Here is a 16,812-nt window from a genome sequence, read left to right as displayed (position 1 = left end):
AATGTCTCATTCGAAAGACAGTGCTCACTGTTAGTATAATGTCCCCTTTACTTTACTGGGGCATTAGGACTCACACAGATTACAGGTTGACCGCCCAACAGTAACCTAGATTTCCCATGTGGTCTCCCATACAGGTACTGACCAGGCTCTGCCCTGCTTAGCTTCAGTGAGTAACCGGTCTTAGGCTACAGAGTGATCTGGCTGTGGCATAAAAACAATTTCCATTCACATTAAACAGCCTAAAACATATAAAACATAATCATTCTGTGCTCAATGGACATATTTTGATACCATCCGTACTTGATTTTTACTGGTTGTGTAATGGTCATATAAGAGGGTCTTGATGAACCAAGAAACAATACACAATAGTCCAGAAGACAACTGTTTTTCATTTTCAAAAGTCTGCATTTCTGTCCATCTATACTTAAATTGATCCACAGCATTTCCAAATTAAAATGGAAATAAAAATCTTTCGAAATACCTCATATTTGACAGTCGAAGATGTTGGAGTAGAGTGGACACCAAACTTAAATCGCAACAAACATATGCAATTTAACAATGAAAACACACTAGTGTAAATGGCACCTCAGATGAACAGAGCAATTGCACCAGAGTTTATTTTAACCGAACCAAACCAGTTGAGCGCAAACACACTCTAAAACGGCTTCACAAAATGATTCTTGATAAACAATATAAAATGTGCACCTCTTATGGGAAAACTCCTGCAGCAAATCACAGAAGTGTGCCAAGAAAAAATGCTGTTTGTAAGTGTTTTGGCAGCTTGGTCCCTACACGGCTGTAGTGATGATCCTGAGCAAATGACCTAACCCCCAGGCCGCCGGGGCGATGACAGAGCAGTTTGTAGGGCAACCAGTGACAGCTGGATGCGTCCGGGCAAGGCGAGCACACCTCTGAGCTCGTATGTCTTTCTCAGGGCAGAACAATGACGGGAACAGCATTGCAGTACAAGCTGAGCTGCTTTACACAGTGAGACACGACAGGAGGTAGGAAGTGAGGTTGGACAGAATGTGGATGAATGTGATCTTTAGTCAAGGTTGCAATAAATTCAAATCTAACTTATTTTTTATTGCAGGTTGTTTGATGCTATTATGTTATTGATGTTGACTGGCCCTGACCTCACTACATATTTGGATTTTTTTATGTGGCATGACTATTTATCAAGAGTCACTGCTACTTGTTTATTGTGAACAACAGCAGAAGTGATATTCTGAAAATTAATGTTAAATGCTAATTAATGTACAGAAAAATAAATCATGGCAGTCAAACTGATTTGCTAGAGGCCTACAGCACTGCAGAGTTTTACTTTAGCCTTAATTACACACATCTGTTCTAGCAAAGCTTGTGAAACACGAAAGAATCATTATGTAATAATCACTTTATTATTGTTGTATAGCAAGGGTGTCTATTTTTCTAAAGACCCGCTCTTTACTGCCCAGCTGAGTTTAGCTCCAACTTACGTCAAAACATTGGCAGCGTCTAGAAAAGATTCACGTTTTGCTTATTAAATTACCCATTAACTTAGGGTTTATTTACCTATAAATATGTATCCTGGAGGGCCAGGGTCCTTCAGAGTTTAGTTCCAACCCAAATAAGACCCACCTAAACCAGATAATCAAGCTCTTTCTAGGCTTAGTACAAACTTCCTGAAGTTAGTCTGTTTTTCCTTATCCCTAGCTCTCCAAAATCCTGGACCAGGCTGTACCCTGAGCAGATTTTGTGGTGGACATGGAGAAGTGAAAAGCATGAGATTCAGATTCCTAAAATACACTCCTACTCATACGTGTAGCTTCTCCACGATGGACGTCCAGTATTTTCCAGCCTCCGGCACCTTGCCTGTAGGTCTGCACAAAAAGTTTGGTCAGAGGAGAAAGGGTTGTGCTTTGTGTTTCTCTCAAGGTTTTTTTCCTTCACTTTCGTCAATTGGTAAAGTTCCTCGTTTCTGGTTTTGGGACTTGTGGAGCTGTGTATGAATGGATTTGCTCTTCAGTGTTTGGACTTTCAGCAGTAAAAATTAAAACACACTGAACTGAACTAAACTGAACTTCAACTCTGAAACTGGACTGACAGTTTCAATTTACTAAAACAACTATGTTAAGCTGATTCGACACAATCTACATTGTAAAAGCGCTATTGAAATAAAGATGAATCGATTTGAAGGAAGTTGAAACTTGTTGAAGGAAGTTAGAGCTAAACTATGCAGAACATAGACACCACTGACCTAAAAAATAGCTTGATTAGCTGGTCCTTGTGTGTGTTATTGGGGTTGGAACTAAACTCTTCAGGACACCTGCCCTTCAGGGGCGTGTTTGGGCACCCTGGTCTAGCCCAATCCTAACCAAAAAGTAAAAATTGTAATTATAGCATAACAAAAATTATGCTACAGAGAATGACAATGTATCATTGCAGTGCAACACATTCTAGGAATTTGGGACATGGGAACGTTGATCCTGGTGATCTCTATAGGTTTATTGTATCATTTATATACACTGACTTGCAAGTGCTCACGCTACAAATAAAGAAGAAAATTATATGTGGGATTGTTTTCTTCTGGCAGCTTATAAATACGGGTCACTTATTCATAAGCTGGTTTATTTATTTGATCCGCTCCCTCTGCGTCTGTGGTCGGCTTCTCTGGTTCCACTTTAGCACTGGGGAAAGAATGTTATGTAATACATATTTCAGACCAAAACAAAAAGCATTTATAAACATATCTACACAATTGTCCATTTTATTTTGAGTGTTTGTAAGATTTTTTTTCCAAAAGATATTACTATAAAACAGTCAGCTTGTTGTAGATTTCTATTCTCTGTATTGTTCTTTGTACCAAGTACCTGCAGATGTATCTATTCTAGACTTTACACAAATACACCTCTATGGAAGTTTATAGTATGCTACTTTCTTTTATTAGGGTAGGAAATTAATGTCTAGGCTTTTCACCCCACCCTCGACAAACACTATTTTAAAATTCTGTGACACATATAATGAATGTTTTTAATGTTTAGGATAATGCAGAAAGACCTTTTCTCTACTGAGAGCTCAACGTGTCATTAAATGCATTAATTCAATCTAGTGTTACATAGCCAGATCTATATATACTGTAGTCTCTATTATCTAAAAAGTTTTAATGACCTCACTATTGAAATGATGCAGGTAGATTGCAGAGCATGCGCAAACATGCTTTCTTACAGTTATTCATTCAATTGTTGATTGTTATTCATTTTTTTCGGCTTAGTTTTTTATTAATCCAGTGTCGCCACAGCGGAATGAATCGCCAACTTATCCAGCACGTTTTTACACAGCTGATGCTCTTTCAGCCACAACTCATCTCTGGGAAAGAAACACACACATTCATTCACACACGCACTCATACACTACGGACAATTTAGCCTACCCAATTCACCTGTACCGCATGTCTTTAGTCTGTGGGGGAAACCGGAACACCCGGAAGAAACCCACTCAAACGCAGGAAGAACATGCAAACTCCACACAAAATCACCAACTGACACAGCCAAGGATTGAACCAGCAATCCAGCGACCTTCTTGCTGTGAAGCGACAGCACTACTGTCGACTTCCCTGCGCCACTGCGTCACCTTGTTCATTGTTAGTTCATGTTAACTAATGCAGCTGGCTGGTGTTAATATGTTAAACCTTATTATGCAAAGTGTTATCATTTACACTGTTACAATTTATTATTTTTATTATTATTATTATTATTTTTGTGATTCTAAAAAGAACTGTTAATATTCATAGAACTTCAGGGTTATTTTAAGAACTGTTCATTAAAATGTTACTTGGGAAGCCAAAAATGGTTCTTCTATGGCATCACAGTAAAAACTCAGTTGGAAGCTTTATTTTTAAAAAGTAATATGGTAATTTTGGAACTTAAAAACTATGCAAACCGTAAGAGTAAAAACAAAATTCAATATTGGGGCACATTTGTCTACACTTGATTAAAAAAGCACTAATGTTGTGGCAGCTATAATAATGCAGAGCTTGTGTAATTAAATGTCTCTATTAGCTCTTGGTAAATTTGACTCAGTTTAATTGTACATGAATGCAGAACATATTGCTAACAAAAATGGAGAAAGAGACGATTCCAGGAAATTTATCATGTACACACAATTAACTTAAAAAAGCAAACGTTTATTTCCTGAAATGATACTATAAAATGCTTAAAATTAATTTCCCCTGTCCACTTGTAAAAATATTAAAAGAGCATCATAATCAGGCGAGGTTTCCATGGAGAGGCGGCATCGTTCTCTTTGTTATCAGTAGCTTTTGCACTCATGATGAATAAGACATGACCGTGCTTACTTGCAGCCTTGCTGTAATTGGATATCAGCTGTCTAATTGGTGAATGCTTAGGCTTCGCTCTCACTAATTACAAATACTAATAGGCTCTCCAGTACTGCCCCATCCTCTTGTCTGTGTCACCGACAAACCACACACAAACAGAAAAAAATTGTTTGCATCGCCTCACCGCAAAGTCTCCTCTTTACAATTGCTGCCTCCTTCAGTCTCAAGATAGATGCTGTTTTCCACAAGAAATGGCACTGAAATACATTCTGGTGCAGAGGAAGAAACACTTTAGGAGTTTAGACAATAGCATTGCTGGATTTATTCGGCACTCAAAGAATCTAGTAAAGGTGTGTTGGCGAAGCTGTTGTTTTCACCTAAGATAAAATTTCTGTCATCATTTACTTACCCTACACTTGTTCCAATGCTGTTTGAATTTCTTTCTTCTGATAAACACAAAATATATTTCAAATTATGTTGTAACCACACAAATCATCCAATTACTTCCATAGTTTTTAAAATTATTGTTATTATTATTCTCAATGACTACAGTCAACTGTCATGTTACTAACATAAGTTATATATATATATATATATATATATATATATATATATATATATATATATATATATATATTGTTGTTCAATAAAAAAAATTCAAAATCAATTTGGATCAATCAGATGGTTTTAAAACTAAGTATAGGTATACCAAGTACCAAATACCAAGTAAGTTTATTTGATGTATTTGTGGTGGAGTTTATTCAAGCCTTTCTGAAACGATGAGTCACACTCAAATGCCATGTGCAGTACACACACGTGCATTTATTGACACCATGCGGTTATGGTGATTGTATTGGTTAGAATTAAATTGTGATTTTACTCTCTTTATTACAAACATGCTTAGTTTTACATAAGTTTTAAACTTTAAAAATTATAAAGTAAACTTTAAGTAAACTTTAAAAATTATATTAAGGCGCAGCTGATCACGGAGAGTTATAACATATTTTTTAAACCCAGTTTCTTTGGAAAAGATGTTCTGTTGACATGTGTATACATGTTATTATAGAATAACATATAGAATAACATGTAAGGGAACCTGCACTCCTACATGTAGAGATCAACAGCTAATCAGTAGGAATCAGCTGAGGTGAAGTGATGGCTAACAGTGGGACCTAGCTGTCACTCATGTGGCCACGCCCTTAATTATGCAGACTTAACAGATGAGTTCTTAAAAAAAAAAATCACCCCCCTCACAGTTGTAATGAAGAGTAATATTAGCTTTATAAACCAAAATTGTTGTTTGTACGAGGCTGCAAACACCTTTTTTTCTGCTGGCCATTTTAACAGTGGGCTCAATCGAAAGTTGCTCTATTATGGAGCCTAGACTAGCAGAATTTCCAGAATTGATTTTAACGCCAGGAAAAAGAATTGTTGGGTTTATATCACTTGAATATGACAGTGGACACACTGTACATACACACAGTTCCGTACAAACAGCTTACAAAAGTTGATTTTCATCATAGATGCCCTTTAACCTGTCAGCCAGCACTCACTTATGGGTGTTTACACCTACATAAATTTAAATAGTAATAGTTTTTTTTGTTATTTTAGCATGTTTATTTGTGACAAGTTTGGATCCATTAAAGGGTGAGTAAATTTTACTTTTCATTTCAAATTATCTGAAAGCTGTATGAATTTGAACACAAAGAGAATCTTTAAAAAAAAAGAATTTGGTTTTTTCTTCTAAAATCTTTTATTTTCTTTTCAATGGAAAAAATTTAAGTCATACAGCTTTGGAACAACTTGACGGTGAATAAATGTAATCATTTTAAAAACTGTCTTTAACTCATCCACAAATTGTTCAAAAGCTGTCTGAACACAAAATAAATTGGAGACAATTGCTTATCCCCTCTATTTGGCGCTATATTCTCTGCTTTATTCTTTCAGATATCTTCTTTTGTGTTCCACAATGGACAGAATCTCATACATTTTGAAACAGCTTGAGTGTGAGTAGATGATGAAAGATTTTTCATTTTTTAGGTGAACTATCTCTTTAAGTCTACGAGATTTTTATGCTTGTTTATGGTTCACTTGGAGAAAGCTGAAAGTTATAGTCTCCTAGAAAAGTCTCTTCAAGAAGCTGCATGATTTATCAGACATCCAAGTTAAATTCTCAAGGGTAGACATTTATTCAAATCCCTAACTTGAGGTGTGAGCAATGGTAAAATTGATGCTTGCCTTAGCAAATACCACAAAAAAAAATGATGCAACTGAATGTTGATATCCTTGGACATGAATATAAAAGCAGACTGCAATTTCAGTTTGAGCTGGGCTGCAGGCTTTCAGGTGAAATACAGTAGCAAATACTCAACATTTCATTCCGGTCCGTAAGTATCCATGTGCTGCTGCAACTCTCCAAGGACAAGCTTGCGATTTCTACTCTTAAATCAGCTCACTCACAGACTTCTCTAGGGGTTTGAGGGGACTTAGCTTATGTGTGGGAAAATGAAACTGGAGCTACAGAGATTGCTGGTAAATGCGGCTGAGATGATGCCACCACAATTAATAATCAAATGTTCCAGTTCAGCTCATGGCAAGAAGATAAAGAAAAAAGCTCCAGAGGAGAGACTATAGATGCCGGCAACATCTGCATACCGTTTCTCCATATTATAAGGAGTTGCCATGGTTACTTATGATCAGTTTTCTTCAGACTCATATATATGAGAAAGACATTCGTGACACCAAACAGCACGTTTGTGCTGAATTTTTACGAAAAGAAAAACATGTAAATGAAAAAAACACATTACATCAGCACTCAAAACAAGGGGAGAAGTGTAAACCACAGAAGGCAAAATGTCATCAGCTCAAACTCCTTTCACACACAATCCATCATCTCTCAAAAAAGGCAGGGAACAACCTTTTCCTCCTGAATGAAAATGTCAGAAAGGCTATGGCCAGAATGGAATACTAGCTTGCTGTTTCGTATTACTGCAAAGTATGCATTGTTAACTGCCCTTTTAAAAATAGAAACACGCTAAATATTTCAAGACACGTATTTCAGCACAATTTATTTTTTAACATTTTTAACATATCAATTTTGCCTTATTGTGATGCATGCATTTAGTTTCTGAAAATGTTATATAGGTAGTTGTTAAATACCACTTATTAAAAGCATCTAAAATTATCAGCCATTTATTAGGTACACCTTAGCACAAAAATGTAATCAGCCAGTCAAATGACAGCAACTTAGTGCTTTTAGGCGTGAAGATGTGGTCAAAGATCTGCTGAAGTTCTAACCGAGCATCAAGAAAATTGTGAAAGGTGATTTCAAGAGGCCATGTTATAAAAATGTTGATACATCTGAGCATAACTAAATAATACGAGATCATTAGCTGGTAATGAAATACACTGAGCCTCAAACACCATTGCTAACTTGTTCTTAAATTAATCCAGGTGAAAAACAGGCCAATCAAAACAAAACACAGAATCTGACAATCCAAATAAGATCATTAATATGCACGCCCTGCCAATGTTTAATTGGTCACAATGTTTTCCAGTCAGATCATGATGATTATCATATTTTCCCCTTATTTTCTAAGTACAAAACAGTGTTTCTCAACCATGTTCCCAAAGTGGGGGTGTGCACACCCTGTGACTATGAAAGGGGGTAGCTTGGTGATTTACACAAGTCAAATAAATTTATTAAATTATTATAATTACTATATTTTAACCATAACCAACAGAAGAAAAACATAGTAATTTTAATTATAAAAAAAACAAAACAACGACATTCAAATTAAAAGCCAAATGTTTACGTTATATTAACCACACCGCAATATTGTCAGCTGTAGCAGGTTAATTTTATAGCACTAGGTTAAACTTTCTAACACCTTTATGGCAATCAAATACATTGACAATAAATACAGACCACAATTGGACATTGAGGATGATCACTGATTGGCGCTGTCCAAAAAAAAAATAAGATGAGACTTGTGCTGAAAACATTGTGTTTCTTTAGTTAAAATTAATATTAAATTAAACAAATTAATAAATGACTATAACAACTACATGGTTGTTAGACTATTGCACTTTTTTGTGTTGCCAGTATGCTCATGTTTAATTTAGGCCTATTGTTGTATGAGCAACATTTGCAAATTTATAACCACCTAAGAGGAATTTAGTGGTTGTAAGTCACTGGCATTGCTATATTCAAGGCAAGTCAAGTCAACTTTATTGTCAATCAAACCATGCAACAGTACATTACACAGCAGACTGAAATTGCGTTTCTCCCATACTCCAATGTGCAATTTAAAAACAAAAATATGACACACACTAGACATACACTAAACATTTAACTAATATAGTACAAGATAAATTGAATAAACACCAAGCAGTAGGTTTCTGTTGTAGACTTTTCTCGTACATGACTGAGATGATTCAGACGACACATTTAACATAAAACGCACACCGTTACACGGAGCCGGAGTAGCCGCTGCCGTACCGGGCGCCGCCATCTTATTTATAAATGAGACCTACCACCCTAATTTATTATTAGGGTCGTGTGCTGAAAAGTTTGGTAATCCCTGATATAGAAATTCATCTAATCTGTTTACAGCTATTCAGAATGTAAAATTCAGGACATACAGATTTTAAATATATTCAGCACCACCCTGAATACAGGCATACGGTGAGTTTAGCTGTATATTTTGTTATTTTAACATGTATATTGTAGAATTTGTGGAATGTTTCTGAAAAGGCAACAGACACATGTAAACAGGTGAATTTATGTATATTGTGTCAGTGCATCCTTTAAGACCTTTAAGTGATGTTGAATGTTGCTTGATTGTTGGATCATGATGCGCTGGTCTGAGAAAATATCCAGATCCAGTGAGTTTTGTGAGGAAAAATGTTCTCTTCATGTCAAACATCATAAGGGAATGGCCAAAGCCATTTGAGCTAATCAATACTAATAATAATAATAATAATAATAATAATAATAATAATAATAATAAATAAAATAAAAAAACTATACTACCAAAATAGTACCATAGTACTAGTACTATAGACTACAGCACTACTATCAATGTGTGTAGAAGAGCATCTCTGAATGCACTACACATCAAACCTTAAAGCAGATGAGCTACAGCAGAAAAAAGAGACACCGTTGACTCCAGATAGATAACAACAGCAAACCAAGGCTACAATTCACACAGCCTCAAAAATGGACAACGAAAGATTGGAAAAAATTGTCTGACAACTTTTTGATGATTGAGTTAGAATTGTCTTACAATTTAATCTACAAAAGCTCAAATAATCTAAAACTGGTTTATTGAATATGGCAGTGAATTAACCATAATCAAGTGGGCTCAACAGTCACTAAATGTCAATACAGCAGAGCTACTTTTCGGATTTGGTGAACATTATAGATATATAACATGGAGCAAATCCTCTGTTAATTGTTACCAGCATCTTGTTAAATCTGTACCATGAACAACTAAAGCAACTGAAGGCAACCTATCCTAACCTAGCATGATATACCTAATAAAGGCAGGTGAGTATAAAAAGGTTTTAGAGTAAATAAATGTAAAAATAAATGCTGCAAGTAATTTGAGTTCAGGGCAGCAGGGTGGCTCAGTGATTAGCACTGTCACCTCACAGCAAGAAGTCCTCCCTTTGTTGGCTTGGGTTTCCACTGGTTCCTGCGGTTTCCCCCACAGTCTAAAGACATGTGGTATAGCTAAACTGAATAAACTAAATTGGCTGTAGTGTATGAATGTGTGTGAATGACTGTGTATGGATGTTTCCCAATGCTGGGTTGCGGCTGGAAGGGCATCCGCTGCAAAAAACATATGCTGGAATAGTTGGCGGTTCATTCTGCTGTGGCGACCCCTGATTAATAAAGGCCAAAGGAAAATTAATGAATAAATGAAATTGGCTATACTGTATGAGTGTGTATGTGGGTTTCCCAATGCTGGGTTGCGGCTGGAAGACGACCTGCTGAGTGAAACATATGCTGGAATAGTTAGCGGTTCATTCCACTGTGGCAACCTCTAAAATAGAGAGTAAGCATCAAGTAAGAATGTTGAAGGCTATTTAGGCATTCTATGCAATGCATACAGACTCTTTTGTTTGCACACAGGTATACTATAGCGGTATCTAGTAGGCTATTCAATATGTTTATGTTGGTGTGTGGAAAACTCACTTGGAAGGCATTCAAACCACAGTGTTCTGCTATTGTAGTAATTTTGCGCATCTTCTGTGCCAAGACACCATTGTCTCTTGCCAGGTCATTAGCACATTTAATTAACAGAGAGAGTAGAGGGGAAAAGAGCTGGAACTGTGGACAAAGATAATTCCTCAACATCTATTTGCTTTATTCCATATGCAGCACATGGTAATAAGATTAAAAGAGGCTGAGTCCCCCCCCAAAAAAATATGGCCCAATTTAACGAGCATATTGCTGGCACAGCAAAGGATTGAATGCTTAGAGAATCTCTTCGTTTTTCTTGTTTAATCAACTTTAGCAGGGGTGTAGCACCATTACGACTACTAAATTTGTCCTCCCTTTTCTGGGTCATAATCCTATTATAATTTTTTTCTCATAGTAGAGCGAATGCTCATTTGTTGCTCAAAAGGTGACATGTCAAGTTGAAGGTTATCAAATGGATTGAGACATCAGCTTTATTCATTGATTGATTGCACTCAGCAGAACGCACGAGCCTTTTATGCCCCACATATACTGTTTAGCGGCTCATTTAGGACTACTTGGCGATTATTACATAACCAAATTAATATTCATGAGCTAGGCAGTGGAATTTTTATGATGTTTCAGCACCTCCCAACCCACACACTGACTTCCCATGAATTTTAGTATTGCATTTTAGAACCTGCCATTCACCTCTTGTCCTCAAAGATTCTGTTGGCTAGATCTAAGAACATTTCTTTTACTTTGTTCTGTTTGATTAAAGCCGTAGTTCACCCAAAAAATGAACATTCTGTCATCATTAATTCACCCTCATGTCATTCCAAACCTGTATGAATAGAAATCCAGGCAAAAACATGTTGGTCTTGCAATTATAATGAATTATAATGAATGGCTTTCAACTTCAAAAAGGGCACAAAAGCTCCACAAGGGGCCACTCACACGGAATACTTTTTTAGTACCTATAATACAAGAGGGCAGTGGAATGAAAGAAAAAAGCAAGGTTTTGAGACCTTAAAAAGTTGAACTTGTTGTTAACTTGAGTGCTGTGTAATACACAAAACACTGCAGAATATGTGAGTGCAATGATCAAAGATGTCTATGTTTACATTGAAAAACAATAAAAGTAGCTCAGTGGGATTCAAAGATGCAGTGTTCTGTGCGAGATGAAATAGATCTGCCTCTCAAAAACAAATCATTCAGACTGATATTTTGAACTGAATGAAATTCCAGGGAGATTCCTAATACAAAATGCAAGATTTTTGTCTGTTGTTTCTGTAAAATGTTGTGGTTATGACTTCTAAATTCATGTAGAGTCTTTGACAATAAATATGCCAGACTATAGTGGTTTACTGATCAACTGACTATAACACTTACACTATATAACACTATACTACATTGACATTGCACCGCTTACTGTTGATTACAAACACTAGGGCTGCAGCTTATGGTTATTTTAATAATTGATTAATCTGTTTATTTTTTTTTATGAATTAATGAATTGGATAAAAAAAGAAAAGCATTCATTATTACAAAAACAGAACTACAATCTTTAGAAAGTGCACAAACATGTTGCTCTTTGAGCAACCTTCAGCTGTTATAATAATAATAATAATAATAATAAAATTAAAAAAAACTAAGTAGTTTTGTCCTGTATTTAGTCCAAATACCTGGTTTTTAAATCAAGATACATACTGAAATTTATTAATTTATTAATTTTCTTTTTGGCTTAGTCCCTTTATTAATGAGGGGTCGCCACAGCGGAATGAACCACCAACTTATCCAGCATGTTTTTACGCAGTGGATGGCCTTCCAGCTGCAACCCATCTCTGGGAAACATCCATACACACTCACTCACACTCATACACGATAGATAATTTAGCCTACCCAATTCACCTGGGGGAAACCGGAGCACTCGGAGGAAACCCATGCGAATGCAGGGAGAACATGCAAACTCAACTCAGCTCATATCAACTCAACTCACTCAACTCACTTTATTTCTATAGCACTTTCAACAAACCACAATGGGTACCAAGTGCTGTACATAAAACACTTAAAACGCATACAAATATACACAAAACCAAAATACATAAACTCACATCACATGATTAAAAGCTAAAGAAAATAAGTGTGTTTTCCGTGACCTCTGAAAAGACTCAAAAGATCGAGCTGTTCATAAAGAGAGTGGAATATTGTTTCAAAGTCTTGAAGCTGCTACTGAGAAAGCTCTATCACCTTGACATTTTAAGTGTGATCGTGGAACTTGCAAATAAAAAAACTCCACACAGAAACACCAACTGACCCAGCTGAGGCTCAAACCAGAGACCTTCTTGCTGTGAGGCGACAGCACTGCCTACTGTGCCACTGCGTCACCACATACTAAAGTAGTATAAGAAATTATATCTTGTTTTCTAAAAAAAACACCTAAAAATTAAGTGATTGTTTGCTTAAAACAAGCAAAAATATGGGGTATAATGGGGTAAGAAAAATAATCTTAATGAGATATAATCACAAACAGAAGTTTTAAGCATCACTTAATTTTCTTATGCCATTTTCTTGTCTTGTCCTGATTTAAGATTTTTTAGATATTTGAACTGGAAATGAGACAATTACTAATTAAAGAAAAGTTTTCTTGCAGTGTCACTAAACATGACAACAGATTAAAAAATGAATGATCGAAGAAAGGCGAGTGAATAAAACATGTCTTTAGTCTTACAATGCAAAGTAACTATACCAACACTGCTTCACTACTGTTTTTAACTCTTTCACTGGTGAGTTTAAAATATTCTGGAACCAGAATTTTTAGGCGACCATTATTTTTCATTACCAACTCTTTTAGTAATCGATTTTTATCAATTTAATCGATTTGTTGCTGCAGCCCTACCTGACATCCTTCATAAGAAGGGTTAGGTTTGGATATAGCATAAATAACAACACAACAAATTAAACACAATAAATTCATAAATTCCTCACTAAACAACTATAATTTTATTAAGAGTTAAAAAAAATAGTAAACCTAAATAAAAACACAATACATTTAACTTTAAGTATCACATTTTGACCAAATAGTTAAAGGCAAGACTTTGTACCTATGCGTATTCATAATCTATCAGGGTATTTATTTTACTCATTCAAAGCAGTGTTTTCCAAACCTGTTCCTGAAGGCACACTAATAATAAACATTTTTACCCCTCCCCCTAATCAAACACACCTGAATCAACTCATCAGAACATAAGAAGAGACGCCAAAATCTGAAGTTAATGGTTCAGATAAGGAAGACATCCAAAATACATACCGTTGGTGTGCCTTCAGGAACAAGGTTGGGAAACTCTTGTTTAAAGCGACACTATGCAACTTTCTCTAGAGACTGCCTCTTGTGGTTGATAAGTACAATTGCCTGGTGTCTAAAACTGTTGCTGCTTTTCTCTTTGGGTAGCACAAATGAAGTGAATTTGTTGCCTAACCTGACAGGCAGATATCAAGATTAGCTTTTTTTCTGTCAGGATGTTGGTTGTTGTCCTCTGTGATACACGAAATTGATTAGACAATTGATTTTTGTACCCCGATGCTGTTTATGATTCACTGTGATCCCACATCAAACAAATCAGACTGATGTACTCTGAACTCGGCATAAGACAGATGTCAAGATTCCAGTTAACAAAAATACATTTCAATCTGTTCCTCGCAGAAAGGTTCCAAATGCTTTAAGATTTGAAATATGATTGCTACAGGGCCACTTACAGAGATATAATGCTTTTATTTTTGGAGTTCTGCAGCTCCAGTTTTCACTTTCGTTAAATTGAAAGCAGCAACCATTCAGCCCACCCCCCCACAAAAAAAAAAAAGTACACAATAAAGAAGCATGAACCGGCCAATATATCGGTGGGTAAAAATAATAGAATTGCATTTCTTGGGTGAACTGCCCCTTTAAAATCCAGTGTTTGATGTTAAATAACTACCAATGCACACATTTTTCTTGAGCTAATGATTGTGGCCTCTGCAATCTGCTTGCAGACGGACGATATATGTTCACATTAATTTATACTGCACGCATCTGTCAACTGGAGAAGCCCGGTTACAGTCAAAGCGGGAGGAAGCTTGCAGAGATGCTGAGTGTAAAAAGCAGAGACGTGACGACTGCAGCTGTGTGATATCTGAAGTGCGGTTCAGACAGACTCGCACCGGAGGCATTAGCCACCATGGTTCTCGGCGTCTGCAAGTTCCTTTCCTCATTACAGCGAACGGAGTGACAGGTCCTCAAGAGGAAGCATGCCTCAGCATTTCTGTCCAATTAGATCAGCCTCTCTCTAATATGACCCATTCACCATTACATCCATCAGATGTTCTCATTTATCAATTAGTTCTCTTTAGGGGCACGTCTTTGACTACGACTGCAGGGGTAATCAGCCTGACTAATTCCCAGACTCTCCAGATCGGACAGATAGTGTTTTGCAGCGTGCGCATATCGCTTCAGAAACATCCGCCGCAGCCTTCCTCACACACTGTGTTTCTGCATCTCCATCCTGTTGTCTTTGCTTTAACCTCCCCCCGACTGAAATGATATCTGTGTGTTTCAGGCAAAGGCATTGAGAGCGTAATGAGTGACAGCACAAAGGCATCGCTCTCCCTGCTTCTGCAAACCAGGCACCCTGGCAAACCGAGTCCCAAGCCTCCCATTTGGTGCCTACAGCGGAGAACACACAGCTGAATAACAACGAAGATCCGTGATGGAGTGGTGACCCCGAGCCAGCTGTGAAGACAAACAAACAAACTCTCAGCAGATGCTCGATATCCCACCGCCCACCTCCAAATAGCCCAGCGGTATTTCCCTATCAAACTCTATTTATATGTACATTTTGATGCATGGTACAGTAATGACTTGACCTGCTTGTGATACGAGGGTCATGAAAGTGCATTGCGGGCGTGATGGCGGTGACTCTGTGTGGTGGGCTGTGCAGAGCTGAAAGGTCAGCACTTTTGCTGGTCCATAAATCCGTCATGCTCTCCCTTTCCCCCCGTCTGGGGACTGGAAGTGCTCTCTGGGGCAGACGGCATCTAACTGGTGGCGAAATCCCATTTATCACTCAGAGTCCTCGCCCCATCCCCCTGCTATTGAGCCACACCATAGAAGGTTGGATTGTCTTTGTATGCTTCACATATGACAGCTTTTGTCTGTTTGCTAACTGAGACATTAGTGCTTCTTTGATGCTGGATTTTGTCTTTACCAGCCGCGATTTGACCTTTTTACCACCCACTTATTCGCACCTACACACAGAAGACAAGCAGAACCGTCACTCTGCATTGTGGAACACTGGTATTTTTGAGCCTGAAAAGCAAATGAGTCAATTGACCACAGCTTTTTAAGATACACTTTAATAAAACATTGGATAGTGGAAGTATTTTTTTACTAACTATATATATGTTTATTTACATTACAGAAGACCTAAAAATGCAAACATTTGAAAACTAGTTTGAAGTACAACTTTCTGAAAGCAACATCACTGCTTTCAGTCTTCACCACAGAAAATGATGCAAATTAGTAATGTAATGCATGTGCATTGCGTTTACATGCATATGCATGTACCTGATAGCCCGAACAATTATTGCAGACTTCAGAATCTCATGTGTAAGTTTGTAGTGTTTCTTTACAAAGTATTATTGACAGCTGTTGCCTACCTGTGGCATAATACATTGTATGGTTTTATATATATAGTATTTAAAGTTGAACAACTGTATGCAAACATTTTAAAAAACTCAAAGAGCAAACTTTAACATTTTTAGATACACGGTTGTCATGTACACAATACATTTTGCTCTTTTGCATTCAACAAAGAGTACTAAGACTGTCAAATATAAATAAAAATATGAGCAGAAAAAATGGATAAATATAATGCGATGGTAATTGGTGTTATTTTAATGCATCACTTCTATTACTGTTGTGGTGCTTTTCATCATAATTTGAAATTGAAATCCATATATATATATATATATATATATATATATATATATATATATATATAGAGAGAGAGAGAGAGAGAGAGAGAGAGAGAGAGAGAGAATAACATATATTTATTTTGCATTAAATTAATAATACTGATTGTCAAATATAAATTAAGAAATATTAAATGTAAATATAATATAAAAGGTTAAATTATATAGTTTTAATACATTAGCTTTATTGTACTTTCATGGTGTTTTTCATCATACAGTAATTTATAATTGATGATGATGATACAGTGCTCAGCTTATATATGTACACCCCTTACAAATCTTTCTTTTAAATTCATATTTT

The 16,812-nt window shown here is 36.5% G+C and overlaps 1 long non-coding RNA gene across 2 annotated transcripts; it reads left to right on the top strand.

Moving 5' to 3' along the window:
* The first annotated feature begins 863 nt into the window (after nucleotides 1–863).
* On the top strand, nucleotides 864–15,913 carry LOC147833124 (uncharacterized). Of its 2 annotated transcripts, none has more exons than XR_015513588.1 (2): nucleotides 864–1,004; nucleotides 15,098–15,913. It is a non-coding gene; the product is annotated as an uncharacterized LOC147833124 (long non-coding RNA). The 2 variants fall into 2 exon arrangements; XR_015513587.1 differs by lacking the exon at nucleotides 864–1,004 and adding an exon at nucleotides 13,783–13,839.
* Nucleotides 15,914–16,812: the final 899 nt, after the last annotated feature.

This window comes from Danio rerio, chromosome 17 (assembly GCF_052040795.2).
Source record: "Danio rerio strain M-AB ecotype USA chromosome 17, GRCz13ab, whole genome shotgun sequence".
NCBI lineage: Eukaryota > Metazoa > Chordata > Actinopteri > Cypriniformes > Danionidae > Danio > Danio rerio.
Note: the sequence above shows the minus strand (reverse complement) of the source record. Positions and strands in the feature narration are given on the sequence as shown.